Source organism: Canis aureus, chromosome 17 (assembly GCF_053574225.1).
Source record: "Canis aureus isolate CA01 chromosome 17, VMU_Caureus_v.1.0, whole genome shotgun sequence".
NCBI lineage: Eukaryota > Metazoa > Chordata > Mammalia > Carnivora > Canidae > Canis > Canis aureus.
The window spans coordinates 33,327,595-33,346,405 of record NC_135627.1 but is presented as its reverse complement, the minus strand read 5'-3'; the positions used below and the strand labels follow the sequence as shown (position 1 = coordinate 33,346,405).

Sequence of the window (18,811 nt, the reverse complement as noted above, 5' to 3'; positions counted from 1 at the left end):
TGATGGAAAAATTATCAGTTTATATGTTTATAGGATCATGGATGACAAGTTACTAATAAACTCAGGGCCCCAAAGTCACTATGAACAACTCACAGAAGACATTTTTCTAATATACTCTTAACCACATAAAATAGCAACAAAACATAAACATAAGCCAAAGAGAACTGAAATTAAAAACATACATTACCTTTGCAGAGTTGTGATGCTCTACATAGTATTAACCACCAGACCTTACTAAAGACATGTTAAAGATGACACCTAATTACAATTTAATGATTACGACAATGCAGGAGGGCTAGGTGTTTTGGTATAGAAACGTAAGCCAAATAAATTGCCATTGATTTTATAATACAATTTCTCCATCTAATCCTGACAGAAGTACACCCAGGTATATCACATTAAAACCTGAGAGAAATATAAATAACCTATAGAAAAGGAAATAGCACTTCTTTATGTGGCAGTTAGTAAACCTACATAAAATAACTCCTTAATCTGTGGGAGTAAACTTTTGAATTGCATAAAGTTTAAAAAATTAATGGATAGCAAACTGAAATGGATTTAATAGAAACAAATAGTTTAAGAAATTAACTGTGGGAACTATGCTAAAAGGTCAATCACATCAGGGCGCTATCAGAGATAGGACTCTCCTTGGCTGGTCATGAGTTTGACCCTGTATAGTTATTTTATCCTAAATTGATGCTGATGGAGAAGAATGAGAACTCTTCATGTATTAAGAAAAGAATGTAAAATACAATGTTAATCTAATAAATACATGTATTTCTCAAATTTGCCTTTCCCTTGGAACTAGACAATCTACCACAGAAACTTACATTACAGAATGAAAATGCAGGGGTAGGGCTCAACCTTCTCAACTCCACCTGAGTTCTCTCTCTGTAAAGGAAACTTCCCCTGGAAATAAAAATTTACCTGGAAATAAAAAGATGAGAGCAGATCTATGCTACCTATCTTCTCACGAAAATACATTCCACCTTTATTATTACTTAACTGTTTGCACATTATCATGCTTTTATTTTTTTTTAATTTTTTTATTTATTTATGATGGGGGGAGGGGGGCAGAGGGAGAAGCAGGCTCTAATCTGGGAGCCCAACGTGGGACTGGATCCTGGGTCTCCAGGATCACACCCTGGGCCTGAAGGCGGCGCTCAACCGCTGGGCCACCTGGGCTGCCCATGCTTTTCTTTTAGACCTGTTGGCACTTAACAGAATCTGGCATAGGGTAGATGCTAATTAAAAAGAAAACTTAGGGCACGGGAGTGAGAAACATGAGTAAAAGTGACCAAAAGGTACAAATTTCCAGTTATAAGATAAACAAGTCCTGGGGATGCTAACATATAGCACCGTGCCTATAGTTTAAAATACCATAATTGTATATTCAAAAGTTGCTAAGAGATCTTTGAAGTTCTCCCCACAAGAAAAATATGTGTTAACTACATGTGGTGAGGATGTTAACTATACTTATTGTGATGATCATTTCACAGTATACATAAATGTTGAATCATTATGTTGTACACCTGAAATTAATATGCTATATCAATTATATCTCAACACTTTTAAAGAAAAGTTAAAATATTATGATAAAAAATGAAAGCATGGGCATTATAAAAAAAATACATGAAGAAGTTTCAGGCAACTCCTGATCACTACCATTTCCAAGATATTCACAGAAGATATATAAATTTATATAAAAGATTACTCTCCTTAACTATCTACAAGAAACTATAAAACATAATATGTAAAAATAGCATATTATTGCTATAGTGCAAGTTCCAATTTTTGAAACTTTCTTGTTCTGAAATTAGCATGTGTGTTATCACACATTTAAGAGTAACTGATATGACATGTATTTAGCTGGATTTTTTTTAACTTAGGGATTCTAATCACATGATTTCAAAATACAAGATTTTTTAAAGGAGTCAAATACCATGGACTGAGGGTAGTAATGTTGACCTTTGCAATTCCATAAACCTTTCTGAGACATTTCTGAGACATAGGAAGTTCCAAATCCTGCTCAACATTGCTTAAGGAAATGCTTTGTTCAGGCAGTTTTTAGAGAAAACAGTCAATAACCATGCTTGTGCCTTTGAATTCAGCTGCACCAGCTGCTAACTTAATGACACTGAAATTAGGAAGCTTTGTTCTAATGGTGGCCACAGAGGCTCCTTTGGTATACTTATATTTCCCAAACAAACCAAATCTTTTTTTAAAAGGCACACACCAATACACACATGTCCAGAGAATAAATTACTAGTAAAATGAAGTAAGTCAAAGACCCCAAATATAAAGTGCAAGAATTCAGGAGGGCATGCTATGTGAGGAGAGAACTACTTCAACGCCTAAACTTCAATTACTTGATTTTAAAAGCAGAACGTATTTCTTCAAATATTTTCCTAAGAACATGGGGTCTGCTTTAATTCTGGTCAACACTATTCAATACTGCATGGATAATTTAATAATATTAAGAGTGGCATCAAAGCTGCAACAAGAAGTAATGTGTTGCTAAACCTTGCAATCTTTCTTCCTCCATTTTAGACCTCCATTAGAAGCACCACAGCAAGATTCATCACCCAGCTTTGCGTATCTGTTTATTCACATTCAGAAGGTATTTTCCACACGCTGAGAGGCGGCAAAAAGTACAAAAGACTCAAGTAAAAACAAAATCACGGATTCAAAACTAAAAATACTGTGTCTTCTGCTGTTTTCTCATTCTTAAATATTGGGGGTGGGGGGTGGCATGCATGCAGATGCATGCACGTGGATACTTTGCTACCTGTAGGTACTTTTTTCCAATAAATCAACTCTGAAATATCGAAGCATAGGAGATGACCCAGTGAGAGTTTATAAACTGGTACAAGATCACCCTGTGTCCCCTCCCTTCCCTGCTCCCAGAAAACAAAATGGGCCATGGGACTGAACAGAAGACCTGGCAGTCACGCTGTACAAGTCCTCTGGGACAGCCTCCACTGACTTCCATCCCACGAGTCAGAGTGTCTCTTGTCTTTATGACCTAACTGGACTCTGAGCTTACCCAAAACTCAGGTATTGGTAGGACTCAGGTGAGTCTGTGGTACCTGGAGAAGTGAGATCTAAATTACTAGTGCTAACCAACTTTATCCCGACGGCTTAAACTTGGCTAGATTTGGGATGCCCCTGAATTTAACAGGGAAGCAGACAAATGAGGAAGTGACAGGCCATGCTTGGAATGTTCCTGGATATCAGAAAGGCATAATTTTTACACAGGATTTGAGGCACAGCAGAGCAGTATGCCAAGAGGGCTCAGGTGTGATTCTATTCAATTCAACAAATATTTATTATGCATCTTTTGCCAACTCAAATGTAAGAAGGATTCCAAATTGTATTTATATCCTCGGGATATAACACAACGCTGGAACAGACAGCAGGCACTTAATAAATATCGAAGAAAGGAAGAAACGGAAAAGAAATAAAACGAAGGCAGGCAAATAAGGAACTTCTGCAGAGTAGGCATTTGCTAGTACTGAGGATACAAAGATGAACAATACTGCAAATGAGCTTCAGAGGTGCTAGCTAGAGATTTAATCAGGGTCTCCCCCTACCATTTTCTAATCCAGTTTTGATTTAATCAGCTCTTTTTCTTGAGACATCAGACAGATAAATGAAAGTTAAACTAGTTTGGAAAAATTAAGCTGCAGGCTTCTGTTGCTACAATTTTGAAAACAAGAAATTAAAACAAGTTTTAAACCCTGGCCACACATGAGAATCATGTAGGAAACTTAAATTTTGCCAGCCATTGGTACCTGGGTCCCGTGTGGGATTAAATTACCAATTAAATTACAATCTCCAAGGAGCAGGTAAAGGCACTACCATTTTAGATATGCATGTGATTCTAATCTGCATCAAATTATAAGAACCACTGCTCGGTAAATAATGGTTACATTTTTTTGCCCAGGATCTATTATGAACTTGGTAAGCTACAATAGAAATTTAACCTATATTTTAATAACCATGAGTATGTTGATAGCTTCTACAGCAATATATGAAATTCTTTTGTTTCAGCAAACATTATCTATTTTACCCTTCTGACCAAAAAAGGCAATGGAGAAACACTAGGACACTGACAAACCAAAAATTTAAAAAAAAAAAAAATGCTTTAGATATCCAGCTCAGCACACTGGCACAAAATGTCTCTAAATAGCTGAGAAATAATTGCAATATAATTAAAGGTGTTCAAACACATGATTCTGACATTAATTTGAAGATTACTTATTTTGTTAAAACTACCTATACTTTTTTTAAAAAGCAGCTCTATTCATAAAAGCCCAAAATTGAAAAGAACCAGGATGTTCCTAAATACTCCATTTTTAAAAAGTAGGTTTTCTTACCTACTAAAATTTATTGTGGTGCATTGCACAATTCTGTGAATATACCAAACCTAATGAATTGTATACTTTAGACAAGTTGAACTGGCATGTGAATCATCTCTCAATAAAGCTGTTAAATAAATTTTTAAGCAGATTTTTCTCAATTATATTGAGGTTTTTCATAACTGTACATGGGACACTCTGACCAGAAAATATTAGTATAAATCTATTTTTAATGTTAAATTTCATTTTCTTTTTCATATTCTAAAATCAAGGGTGCAATCCATACTGAAAGAATTCTGGCTTCAACAGCTTTTAAAAATCACAGCCCGGAGCAAAGTAAAATTACAAAAAGTAACATTAAAATACTGAAATTAATGATATCATAATCAGGGAGTGAGGGATAAAATGTGATTAAGTTATTAGTGAATCACTAAGTATGATGTGGTGGAAATGAAATGTGCCTAAGTGTCCTAAGTCCCAAATTCTAGATCTGACCCCATCATTTGTGGAGTATTCTTAGACAAACTACCCAAAATTGCCGAAAAAACTGTAAGTCAGAAATTCATTTTAAGAGTAAGCTGAAGCAATGTTTAAGAAACCATTTGAAAACTGGTGCTTGAAAAAAATAGTGTTGAAATTATTTTGGCTTTGTTGCAGAAAGAGAGATCACTGAGTTCAGAGAGACTATGATGTGTTCCAAGAATCTCTAAAATTTTGTTCTCCACCCACTTTTCCCTGTAGTATCTCTTCAACTGCTTAAATTTTTCTTGTCTCCATATTTTCTCATCTATAAAGGAGAGATGTATTTGCCTTTTAAGAAGTTATTAAACTATAAATTAAGTCCTCTACTTTAGTCAATGAGCCAAACTGGTACTTGGCTTCCTTCATCCCCTTTTGGATCTAGGAAGATACAGTGGGTTTTCATGATATTGCAATTATATACTGGAAGCGGGTTTTGTATGTTAGTTCTGTGGATGGGTTTTTTTGTTTTTTTGTTTTTGTTTTTTTTTTAAACAAGAGTCCCAGCCAGAGGAAAGGGAAAGAGCCAGAAGAAATGTTATTAAGGAACAGGGAAGTTCTGATTACCAAAAAAGCAGACTGACACAGAGGTTCTTATCAGGAAGGGTCCCTATTTACAGTAAAGGAGCAAGTCCAAATTTCCATGCATAAAACTACAACTTTTTTTGCAGCCTTCTCTTTCAGAAATCTCATCACAGATCTGCAAATGAATCCATTCTATTTCACAAAAAGTTACACTCTTCTCCAAACTAATTGTTAGCCCCAAAGGATAACAACCATATTAGGATGAAAAAAAAGCTTTCTGTTAAGAAAGGGAAGACACAAGCAGATGGAAATGTTTTCCCAAACTTTTTCAAGCATTACTTAAAACTGTTATAAGGCATGATTATAAATGATCATGAATTTAATACTATTATTTAATTGAATTTTCAATTCTTTTGTAAAGATTAATTATTTCTTATATTAAATTTCCTTCATTGTGTGACAATATGGAAATACATATCCACACACATGTGTGAGCTGCTCAACTATAATTAATGATGCACTTTTATTCTCTATTATTGTGTGGAAAACATTCTGACACAAAATAAATGAAGCATAATCATTCAGAGTAATGATTCGAATGTACTGATTAATGAAACCAAATAGCTTCTCTGTTCTTTAGTTAAATTAAAACATTTACACTCTGGGAATCATAAGGGCATCCCTAAATGGATATTTTCTAGGTAATCATTTTCCCTTATAGAATTCACCTACTTTGCCATCACTGTAAATAAATCCCCATCAGTTGTAAAATGTATCATTATTTTATGTGCAAGAAACAAAAACTCTGTCAATTAAACTATTATACTATACTAAGTTGTCTTCAGAGATGTTAAAAAGCATGCTGAGGAGGAAACAGGAAAGAATGGGACCTATAATGCTTAAAAATCATCAGATGGTAAAAAGAAAAAAAGAAGAAAAGAAAAAGAAAACAGAATCACATGAATAGATAGATGGATAGATAGGCTGACTGATTTCCTGAGCCCCAATACAAGCCTACTGACAGGTTTCCTGGAGATTGGGCTAAGAAATTAGTACAGCTGGCCCTTGAACTACCCAGGGGTTAAGGGTACCACCAACTCCCCATGCAACTGAAAATCCAAATATAACTTGTAACTACCCAAAAAACTTAATTACTAATGACCTGCTACTGACTGGAAGCCTTACCAATAACACAGTCAATGAACATGTATTTTGTATGTTACATATATACTTTATTCTCACAACAAAGTACACTAGAGAAAAGAAAATGCTAAATCATTTATAGAACTGTATTGTAGTTATCAGAAGAAGAAGAAGAAGAAGAAGAAGAAGAAGAAGGAGAAATCCATGTAGAAGTAGATCCGTACAGTTCAAACTCATGCTATTCAAGAGTCAACCGTCATTTGTAAAAATCTTCCCAGGGGAGGAACCTAAAACTGGCAAACAGAGATCAATTATGCCAGTTTTCTAATTACAGGCAACTCAAACACAATGGCAGCCATGATGAACACTGCACCTTGTGTTCAACGACTATTTATAAGTATACATAAAATACTTCCTATGATGGAAACTGACGAGCCTGAAAATATTACTAAAAAAATGTATGGATTTTAACATTGATATTGATGAGGGCAGAGACAAGGGAAGTCCCTTAATGTCTCTATATAGTATTCCATCTTCCATCACTGAACCAGTCCGATGGGTGGAGCCCGGCTACAGTGACAGCAGGATTTGTCTTACATTTCTGGTTTAGGAAGAGCTCCAAGTCTTGTCTCTGGTACCCAACTACCATCCTGCGGCAATCCTGGTCCAGACAGGCTCTAGAAAACTAGAGAAGCAACGAAGCAATAAGCACTAGTACTGGCAGACATAATAGGTCTTACAGCTTAACACTGCCACTTAATTGCTATGTGATCTTGAGAATGATACTGAACCTCGATGATCTCAGGGAGGAATAACAGGGATAATAATCAGATTTGTCATGATGATTCACTCAGATAACATATGTAAAACACCTATGCAATAAGTGGTACAAGATAGGTGTTCAGTAATTTAGAAAATGACATTATCACAAATGTTGCCTCTGTTTTTATTTAAAAAAATAACTTTAAGTACTATAGATTTCAGTACTAATCATTCTATGAATATACACTGATTTGTGTCTCTACTTCTAATTTCTAACCTCAAAGATCACACTTAATGTTACGGGGGTTTTTTCCCTCTGTTCCTCAGACCTCAACACATGTCATTAAGCAACTCGTAGATATTTTACCAACTCAACCATTCACTCAACAGATAATAACTAAGGATTTGCCATGTGCAAGACACCATCCTAGGCAGGAGGAATACACTGATCTCTACCCCTGAGTTTACAAACCGTGCTCAGTTAAGATGTAGTCTTATTCATTGGCAACAAAAATACACACGTTTAAATCACTACATACAGGTAGAGGTGGTCTCCTCCCATAGATTTACAATAACCTGTTACCCTACTCCACTCTGACCAGAAAATATAAGAAAATAAGTCACCTTCATTAATTATTAAAACTACCAGCTCTAACTATATAGACCACAGTCTCATGTTCCAGCACCCTCAACTAATGGGGTCTAAAAATGAAAAATGTCTGTACAAGCCTCATAACTTGTAAAGGAGCCAATCACAAATTTTACCTAATTAAAAGTATCATACTGCAAAATTGTTAGTTCACGGACAAAAGAACTTCACTAACACAAAAATGCATTTCTATATGATGCCATAAAATATTTCAATATATTCACAGATTGAGCTTTCCCTGCAACTCCAAAATCTCATTTTCTCATGTAAAACTTCTTCCAGTTAGGAAAAAAAACGAAGGGAGCTGAAAAACCTGTCTTGAGGAAATTATACTGTATTGTAAGTAGCTAAGAAAGAGATTGTATGGTATTCGACTAAAAAGCCTGTCGCCTGTCAGTAGAGAAAAAGCCAGTTTTCTCCATTTGTTCAGCACCACACTGTGTTCCCCTCCAATCCTACCTCATGTCCAGTAACCCCCAGATTCTACACTATGAGCTGACTTAGACTTCTACACTGCTTACTATAAGAATCACCAAAGACAAGATGTTTTGAAGTGAGGGTGAACATGCACATATTTTTGTACAAGATGAGTATCTACTTTGCTATTTCTGGCGAAGGACAGGGAACGTCCAAGGTTGTCAGTACAACTTTTATCTCCTGTGATTTAAATGGACCTTTAGCAAGCACAAGAATATAACTTCAAAAGAAAGATTTTTTTTTTCCATGATAAAACAAAGCAAGCCAGGGAATATTTTCCAGGCTGGGGGGCACTAACAGTCCTTCCACTGAGAATTAAGTTGGTAGAAAATTTTGAGAGAGGAAAAATCAGAAGTAAAAAAATTACCTTTGCAATAAGGAAAACAAAATAAGGCAAATATAGACAAAGTAAAGACAAAATGTTTCAACAATGGCAATAGAGTATACAACTAAAACAGAAAGAACAGTGACTCTCAGACAAGTTTAACTTTAGGGGTCTAACAATATTGAAGTGAGTGGACAATAGATGGGAGTTACACAGTGGACTCATAGATCCCGGTTTTCAAATGGTGTGACCGACAGAACAGGCATCATTTCTAGATCAATTATTAGTTATCTCATAAAAAGTAACAGTAACGTGGACAATCCAACTGATTCCAACAAACATTTCTTGAATACATTAGTAAACTCTGTAAGTGCTCTGCGACAGAGACATAAATCCAAGTCCAAAATGTGTTTTAATGAACTCAGACCATAGTTTATTTTCAAAGATCTGTGCAGTTAATGTTCAAATAAGTATTAGGTTCTGACATATGAACCTGACATGTTTGTAGCTCAAAAACAGTTGAATAATAGTAATTTCACATGCTTCAACTTGATACACAACACTTATCACTGAAAGCTAAAAAAAACAACTATGAAATATAAGTCTAGGGAAAATGTCTCTAAAAGTACAGAAATCAAGATGCAAAAAAAAAAACCCAAATTCATTCATTTGACTTTGCAAAGCAGGACAGCTTCTTGGAGCAGATGGCATCTGAACTACGAATCAGGTTTTGAGAGTTGGAAGAGTTAGAAGAGGGAATATAGTGAGGAGGAAGTGGCAGATGGGAATTTTAGACTGGGGAAAAGCAAGAACATAAGTACAAGATCATAAAGTGTAATAGAATAATTCAAATGGCAAAATCATCTATTTTAATGTCATAGAACAAGTATGTGAGGTTCTTTATTAAAACAGAATTTAAATTCAATTCACCTGGGAAAACAGATTTGTCTTATAATAAAAAAAAAAAAAATACCCTAGGATAATATAAAGGTTTTCTGATAAATGATAAAAGGAAAATTAAGAACATCAAATCAACCAATCCCTATAAAAGAGCTACAAATGGTCTCCAGCTCATAGAAGTCTCAATATAAAATAATAGACTAAAACCTCCTCATTCTGCTATAGATGCATCACAAGGTTGCACTGGATACTATTCTGTTCAGTAATAGGCAAGAGCTTTCCCTTTGATGAGTGTCCTTATGGATGCCTCTGCCTTTCCTCTAAATATCAGGGTTTTAAGAAAGGCCCACTGGATTTAAAGGTCAAGTTATTCCCACCACTCCATTTACAAATCACTACAAGTAACCATTATACATTTACCATGGAACTGGCAAAATTTAATAATCACTAGACCTTACTGAGTGCTTTGTGAGAATGCTGGGTTTTGCATGGTTATGAAGATGGTAATGAAGTCAAATCTACTGCTCCATTACACATATTATTTTTAGCCACAATAACAGTGTTCCGTTTAGGCTTTAGGACTGTATTTAAATAGATAGTTTAGGAAACAATAAAGCCTAAAAGAATACAGTAGGTGTATTCCAAATTTAGAGTGAGTAGGAAACATCAGGGGAATTTTATCTACTCCATCAAACAATAAAACACTCTGAGCCAGCAACACAAAGAGGCCAAGAAAACAGGGGATGGGAACTTTTTTTTTTGTTATTGGAGAGTCAGCAAGCTAATAAAAATATTAATCAAAGAGCACATAAAACAATTATTGTTTGGCAGGAATTTTTTTTAAAGAGAAATATTAGATGCTGTGCTAGTTCTACTGCATAAACATTCAACACGAGAGATACACTATATATCACAACCAGTTAAAGGAGCAGGACAAGGGGAAGAACAGAGTTAAGGGACCAAGTGAAGGAGAAATGAGACACATACAGAGAAAGAAAACACTGAAGAAAAAAATACAGAAAAAAGCACCTATAATCAAATCCACAAGAACATGGAATAGTATTGCTTGATCTCTCAAAATATTTTTGCTGAAGCCTATTAGAGGTCTGTGTAGTTTCATGAATATATGCAAAATGGAGATACCTTATATAGTATTACTTCAAAGACCATATAAAATTATGTTAAGGATTGACTATAAACCAACAGACCAGAGATTCTTTCTCAGCTAGAGCCCATGACATTAGACCCTAATGCAAAAAGAATATAACCAGTACTTTTGGGAAAGTGAAATACTCCTACTAAAAGTGTTGGAAAACATCATAATGTCATAAGTTAATCATTGCTTATATGCTTCAGCATGATACAAAGTTTGTTCATAAAAGTTCTAGAAGGTAAGCTTCATTTGTGAAAGGTAACCATAAATTTCAACAATTTTATCTCCATTTAGAGTTTTAGATTTAGAGAATTAGGTTGTGATTGTTTACAAGATCCTTATACAAAAAAAAAAAAAAAGATCCTTATACAATTTTATGTCAATTTTATTTTTCTGGTCTGATAGTTGGGTTTGGTTTTGGTTTTTAAAGATTTATTTATCTATTTTAGAGAGAGCGTGTGCGTCCCTGTGTGAGCACAGCAGCAAGGGGAAGAGGGAGAGAATTTCCAGCAGACTCCTCACCAAGTGAGGAGCTAACATGCGGCTTGATCCTAGACCCTGAGATCATTACCTGAGCAGAAATCAAGAGTTAGACACTTAACCAACTGAGCCACCCAGGTACCCCTGGTTTTGGTTTTAATTTAGAGGTGGAAGGAGATGAATTATAAGATATTTCTAGAACTTAATATGAATTCAAAATTGATCATAAGAAAGCCCAACAGCAGGATGCCTGGGTGGCTCAGCGGTTTAGCACCTGCCTTCACCCCAGGGTGTGATCCTGGAGTCCAAGGATGGAGTCCCACATCGGGCTCCCTGCATGGAGCTTGCTTCTCCCTCTGCCTGTGTCTCTGCCTTTCTCTCTCTCTCTCTCTCTCTGTCTCTCGTGAATAAATAAAATCTTTTTTAAAAAGAAATTAAAAAAAAAAAAAAAAGAAAGAAAGTCCAACAGGGCATGTGACTGTGTTTTGTCTACATGTTCTCTATATACTATTTTACTTTCCATGTTATTATTTGTAGGGACTATACCACCTAAGTCCTAAGAGCCCCCAAAGTACTCACCCAACTGGCTTTCCAGATGCAAAAATGGTTCAGGACCCTGTCACTGATTTTTAGGTGGAGTGAGAAGGCAGTGGCAGAAAGGACAGTGAAGGGCTGGCTCTTCTTAAAGACCTGAGACAGCAGGATAGTAGGAGAAGCCCAGAGTAGGAAAACTGGTCACTGTTACAGCACTCTCTTTTATTATCAACACCTGACTGCCTCTGCACCATGGTCTCACACTGATGAAGCTTTGGCCAAAATCCACCTTAGCACAGAGCAAGAGTCAGCAAACCTTTCTGTTGAGAGCCAGGAAGCATTTTCAGCTTTGTAGGCCAGACTCCAAAGCAACCACAGACAATACTTAGACAAATGGGATGGCTGTACACCCATAAAACTTTATTTATAAAACCAGGCTGTGGGCCATAGGTTGACAACATCTGGCAATGACTTCTCAACTCTCTGGAAAGTTATTTTTCTGGCAACATTCATATCCTCATTTTGAAGGGATTAGGAGTCCTAGCAGCTATTATATCATTTGGGTACAATGATAATAGTAACAACAAGCACCACACTGGCTCTTGCTACCAGTGGCCTTTCTTGAGCACTTGCTATGTACCAGACACTGCACTAATTAGTTTACATATAATTCCCTGAAAACTCTCACCTCCTTGAGGTAATTACTGTTACCATCATTCCTATTTTCAGATATAAATGTCACAGTATAAATGTCAGCCTCCACTGGTGGAGAAACTAAATTCAAGATCTTTGTGACTCTGATTCTTACCTTGTTCATGGGCATCTGACTTTAGACTTCACCGCCATCAATGAGGAGCTTATTTAAATGCCAATTCCTGAGGTCCACTTTCAAAGGTTCTAATTGAATCATCTGGGTTAGACCTAGGATTCTGCATTTTAACACATCCTTCTGGTAAATCTGGTGCAAACTATCAGTGGAACACAGAAATAGCACAAGATCATATAGCATCCAAGCCAAAAGCCAAGTATCGTGTTGAAAAAGGGACTGCTGGTGCCTGCTAAAACCATACTTTGAGCAAATGATCATCCTTAATGAGGAAAAGCTGCAATCAATTTTAAGATAAATTTTACTTTCAGTCTGCTTCATATTTTTATGCATTAAAAATTATGAAAGTTATAATGAGTTTTTAATACTTGATGTAAATATAAAAGTTTTAAATTATAAAAGCCAATTTTTGTTAAAATTATTAGCTAAATAAATCACTGATATTTTAAGCATAGGGAGAGACTAATAATCATCTGGTAGCATTTTTGTTTTAAACATGTAAATATAGAGATGTAAATCTCTCCTTCCATCTTCCAAGTGTTAACAGAATAGCATGTTTTACTTATGTGCCACTGAGGATGGCTGGAGAAGAACTGTGACATTGTTCGGCAATAATTTCATTTGGAGTTAATTCTGACAACACAACTTGTTGAATAAGAAGTAGATCATAGCCCAAGAGGTGAACTCAGATATGAAGCAGGAGCCTCATAAATTCTGCCCTCAGAAGCACATGGGACCAGAAGCTCAGTCACCAGCAAGCCCACATGACGTGAATGTTGACAAAGGTCCTCTATCACAAGTTAATGCAGGTCAGAGACAGAATAGCAAAATGGTTTAAAAGAAAATCCTGGGAGGATTTTCTCACTTCTGAAAGTAGCTGATGCCCCTGGGCCCTAAGAAGAAAGCTTCAGCTTTTCTGTAAGAGTCCAGAATCATCTGCATTGGCAATCTCACAATAGCAGAGTTGGGGTCAGCCACCTTGGTAGGAAGCAGGGACTCATTTATTTACCACATGTCTAAGCCAAGATACATATGCTAAGTGCTGCAGCTAAATCACTGATAAAAATGTACTACTCCCTGTTCTCAAGGAGCTTATAATCTGATAGAATTGAGGCTTCCAACCCCAGCTTATGTCAGCTTCTGGTCATGTCATTCTAAGCTTCTAGTCATGTCATTAAAGTTCTTGAGCCTCAGGCTTTTTTTATTCGTAAATTAGAGGTAATAAGTTCTTCAGTTATTAGTGTCAAATGAGAATCTCTGTAATGTGTAAGGTACTGCTATATAATTAATTGGTTGTTCTCAGTGCATTGTGAAGAGGAAGCCAGGAGTGGGCTCTAGAGGAAGGCCCACTAAATGCACAAACAGTAAATGAGCAGAAGAGAAAGAACTGCCTGTTACTACACTCAGGTCCATTCTTAACAAAGGGAACACTAAATGAGGGCATGACCCAGGTTAGTTTTACTAGTGTACCCCTTATTCTTAGAAACCTCACAGGGATGAGGGAGTGGTATCCTACAGACTGGAGAGAAAAGTATGGTACTGTTCTCCCTCAACATCATGGGACCCAAAGGAAAGGGTCTGCAAAAAAGAATTCCATGAAAGATGGTGAGCAAACAACTATTTGGCAAACCTTCTGTCCAGAAATTCCACTGACTACCAACCTTCAGAGATATTTAATCCACTATAGAAACTATAAACTACTGTATTGTGTCCCAAGCTCTTAAAATAATAAGAAATCTGCACAATAAATTATTCTACTACATTTTCTGGAACTGCACAATTATTTATAAAATTCTAATGTTTTAATCATTGAAAAAAGTTAATAAAATTCTAAATACAAATCCAAGCTTAATCTCCATAGCATTCATTTTACTTTATTCATATTGAAATATATTTATTGCTTTTCAGGTATATGACGGGGTAAATTAATCCTATAAACACACACACACACACAAAGTCAATAAACATATCCACCCATACAAAAAAAAAAAAAGAATGGAGAACAGAAAACACACTGCATTCATAAATATAATAGATTCGCTCATTCCACTGTAAAAATGGATGTTACTGTTTTCTTCTCAATCCTTAAAATATATATGTGTGTGTATATATATGCAAAACACAATGGTAGAGACTGTTGATTCATATGCCATTGTATTTAATAAGTACATACTTCAACAAGCCTATAAAGAAATCCTGATCAATTATATATTGAAATTTCAGTTAATCCAAACATCTAGGCATTTAAAAATGAATTATTTGCAACAAAGACATTTCAAGAAAACTACAGACTATTATTGCTTATGAACACAGATACAAATATCCTCAACAAAATATCACTGAAGCCACATCCAACAACATGTAAAATGGATTACATATCATTATCCCACATGGTCATGATATGTAATCTATACAAAACAAACTTGGTTTAATATCTGAAAAAAATCACTTAATGTAACACACCTATCAACAGACTAAAAAAACAAAAACCACGTGATATTAATAAACGCATTTGAAAAACACTCAACCCGTTTTCACAATAAAAGCACAAAAAAAAAAAAAGCTAGGAATAGAAGAGAATGTGCTCAACAAGATAAAGGCCATTTACCAAAACCAACAGATTATATCATACTTAATGGTGAAAGACTAGAAACTTTCCCCATGAGATCAAAGAGACAAGAATATCTGTTCTCACTTCTCTTCAATATTGTATTAAAAGTTCTAGCCAGGGCAATTAATCAAGAAAAAGAAATAAAAGCCATTCAGACTGGAAAGACTAACTCTATTTGCAGAAGACACGCCCATATATTAGAAATTCCTACAGAACTCATTTTAAAACTTAGAATAAATAATTCAAAAGTTGCACGATACAAGATAAATATACAAAAATCAATTGTATTTCTATACCCTTGCTTGAATAATCCAAAAATGAAATTAAGAAAACAGCTCTACCTAACTAAAGTTAATACTACTATGTTCCCTATTTAACACTGCTAACAAAGAAAATCTTACCAGCTATCTCCAAAAGAAAACAAAATTCTAGGGATACCTGGGTGGCTCAGCAGTTGAGCATCTGCCTTCAGCTCAGGGCGTGATCCCAGGATCCAGGGATGGAGTCCCACATCAGGCTTCCTGTGGGAAGCCTGCTTCTCCCTCTGTCTATGTCTCTGCCTCTCTCTGTGTGTCTCTCATGATAAATAAAATCTTTTAAAAAATTCTATAACTGGGCAGCCTGGGTGGCTCAGGGGGGTTTAGCACCGCCTTCAGCCCAGAGCACGATCCTGGAGACCCGGGATCAAGTCCCGCATCGGGCTCCCTGCATGGAGCCTGCTTCTCCCTCTGCCTTTGTCTCTGCCTCTCTCTCTGTTTCTCATGAATAAATAAAATCTTTAAAAATAAAAAAAAATAAAATAAAATAATTCTATAACTATGCACAATGAAGATGTTCACTAGACACTGGTGATCCACTTGGAACACACACAAACATCGAATCTGAAACTAATGCAGTGTTATATGTCAACTATACCTCAACTAAAAGAATTCTATTACTTAATAATTTGACAAAAGAACTACAAAACCTAAACTGTGAAAACTAAAAACCATTTAGTTTCATTTCTGTTGAAAGAAATGAAGGTCTATATGAATGGAAAAATATCCCATGATCATGGTGAACTATGGTGTATTTGTCATACATGGCACCTGAGAAAAATGCTTCCTAACCTTCAGAGAGCTGCCAGAAGCCAACTTCTTCTCACTCTACACGTAAAACAACAAGATACCTTCCTCTCATTCCCATACGCTTCTAGAAGAACCAGGCTAAAATTAAAACCGAAACAGATACAAAGAAACTGTATCCATCCCTGATGATACTGTTCAGATGTTAAACCACACTAATTCTGAAGGCCTACCTACCTCTGGATTTTCTATGATGAGGCAACCCAAGTCCCTTATTATTAATAAAAGCCAGTGTGAGTTCATTCTCCTTACTCATCATCAAACACATCTTAATTGACTGAATCACATAGTTAGGAAATGCTAATGGATAAGTGGAAAAGAAATAAAATCTTGGAGGCAAGTGTTAAAATAGTTTCTGAAGAAAGGTCAACTACCTTCCTCCCTCAAGGATGGAACAATGTCTCAAAGCTTCACCCAGAACTCTTGCTCAAATCTTTTCCTACCTCAAAGATCTTACGTGAGTTCCAGTTCCCTAATTTTAATGATGTTAGCACACATGCACCCAGATGCTCTACAATCAACTTATACATAATATAAGTAGTACTGAACTCAGAATATAACCCCAAATCGTCTCTCCCACAATGACCCTGTGGAAATGGCATCATCATTATCCAAATCACCCAGTCCTGAAACATCAGCATCCTCTCTCCCTCTTTCTCTCCATTTGTAATTCCCTGGCATCAAAATATTCTTCAGGAAATGTTCTTAATTCTACTTACTGCTTGCATTCCAAAACATCCTTATTTTAGGCTAGACCACAATTTTTATTTCCTACTTGGATCTCCTTGACTCTAGTTTCTCCTCCATTAAATCCAATCTGCATGCTGTTCAGATTAAGCTTTTCACATTATTGTTTTCACCATGTTGCTGCTGTACTTGAAAAGTTCCATTAGATCCTTCACTGACTACAAAATAGTGCTCCATAACCTAGTGCCACCAGCCTGAGTTAAATGTCTGCTAAAAAATAAACTAGGGATCCCTGGGTGGCGCAGCGGTTTGGCGCCTGCCTTTGGCCCAGGGCGCGATCCTGGAGACCCGGGATCGAATCCCACGTTGGACTCCCGGTGCATGGAGCCTGCTTCTCCCTCTGCCTGTGTCTCTGCCTCTCTCTCTCTCTCTCTCTCTCTCTCTCTCTGTGACTATCATAAATAATAAATAAAAATTAAAAAAATAAAAAATAAACTAGATAATGGTAGTGAAGTTAGTGGTTGTTTCATTTGCTATAGTGAAGTTGTAAAAAGCATCACCATGGGCACCTGTAGGAGGTGAAATCATGTTCTGGGGACAGATTGCATATACCCAAAACTTGGGTTTTAAAAAAAAAGTGATTTCTATGTTACATACTCTGTCTCCTAATGTTTAACACAAAATACTATGCTATTTTCCTCATTTTGCCAATACTCATGCTCTTCCCTCATCAAAACCACGTCTTAACTCTTCCCTCTAACACCTATATGAAAAAATGAGATGCAGTGTCTCTTAGTTCTTGCAATTACTTCCCATTTATCAATATATTTGATATGAACACTTACAAAAATCTAAAGTGTCCCAGATCTCATGGGAATTAATTGCAACTTTTTAAGTTGCCTTTACTGACATTAATGCCCAAAAACATGAGACAAAGAATAAAGAAATTAAAATATGGAAGTCAAAAGTTTAGGGAGAGCTGGAGTTCCATTTAATGAAAAAATAACTGTAAACTATAAATAACCATAATATAGTCATTGTCATCTGTTTGCAAATAATTTGAAGGAATTAGACTAATTTTTCAACACTCTAGCTATAAAGTTCTAGTTAAGTTTTTTCAAAGTATATCCATCATACGCAAAAAAGAAAATACAGTCAAGAATTGACTCTAAAAATTAAAAATAGTAAGAAGGCCTATAATCAATACATTATTCCTCAGGTCAATTTCTGCAGGTATGTAAGATAAATAAGAATACAAATTAATGTAAAGGAGCATCACAATGGTTTAGATAGCAACCACTATTTATACACTTTGATTTCAACATAAGTTACTAACTAAAAACATCTTAAAATCATTCCCTCCTTGGGAAAGGAGAACTGGTTCCAAATATTTCAGAGCTCATTAGGTGTGTAAGTGAAAAGCAATGAAAAAAAATAGCCAAGAGATATTTTACATTTAAGTTACACAAGTATGTGGTTCCAGAATTTAAATCAGTATATTCTGTTGATTGACATATATAACTTTATATTTTCAAGTACATCTCATACATAGAAGTATTTACCATATACACATACAAGCACACATATACAGAATGAAAAGTTTAAAATCATGTTCATTTAAATTATCTATCCTCTAATCCTTTACCATTTGAGAAAGCAAAGGATAATAGTTTTAAGATGACTAAATATAAAATATACATACTGCAGATATTTAGAAACTATAGGTTTAAAAAAG

General features: G+C 35.6%; 1 protein-coding gene across 13 annotated transcripts in view; it reads right to left on the bottom strand.

The window, feature by feature from the left end:
* Positions 1–18,811, bottom strand: part of KLF12 (KLF transcription factor 12) — a 591,716-nt gene that overhangs the window by 372,892 nt on the left and 200,013 nt on the right. Inside the window, exon 1 of one of the 13 annotated variants that reach the window (XM_077855384.1) lies at positions 7,146–7,163. The exons of the other annotated variants lie outside the window; for them this stretch is intronic. The gene's annotated coding sequence lies outside the window, so the exon portion shown is untranslated. Of the gene's footprint in view, positions 1–7,145; positions 7,164–18,811 lie in introns of those variants that run through there. 13 annotated transcript variants of the gene reach the window in all.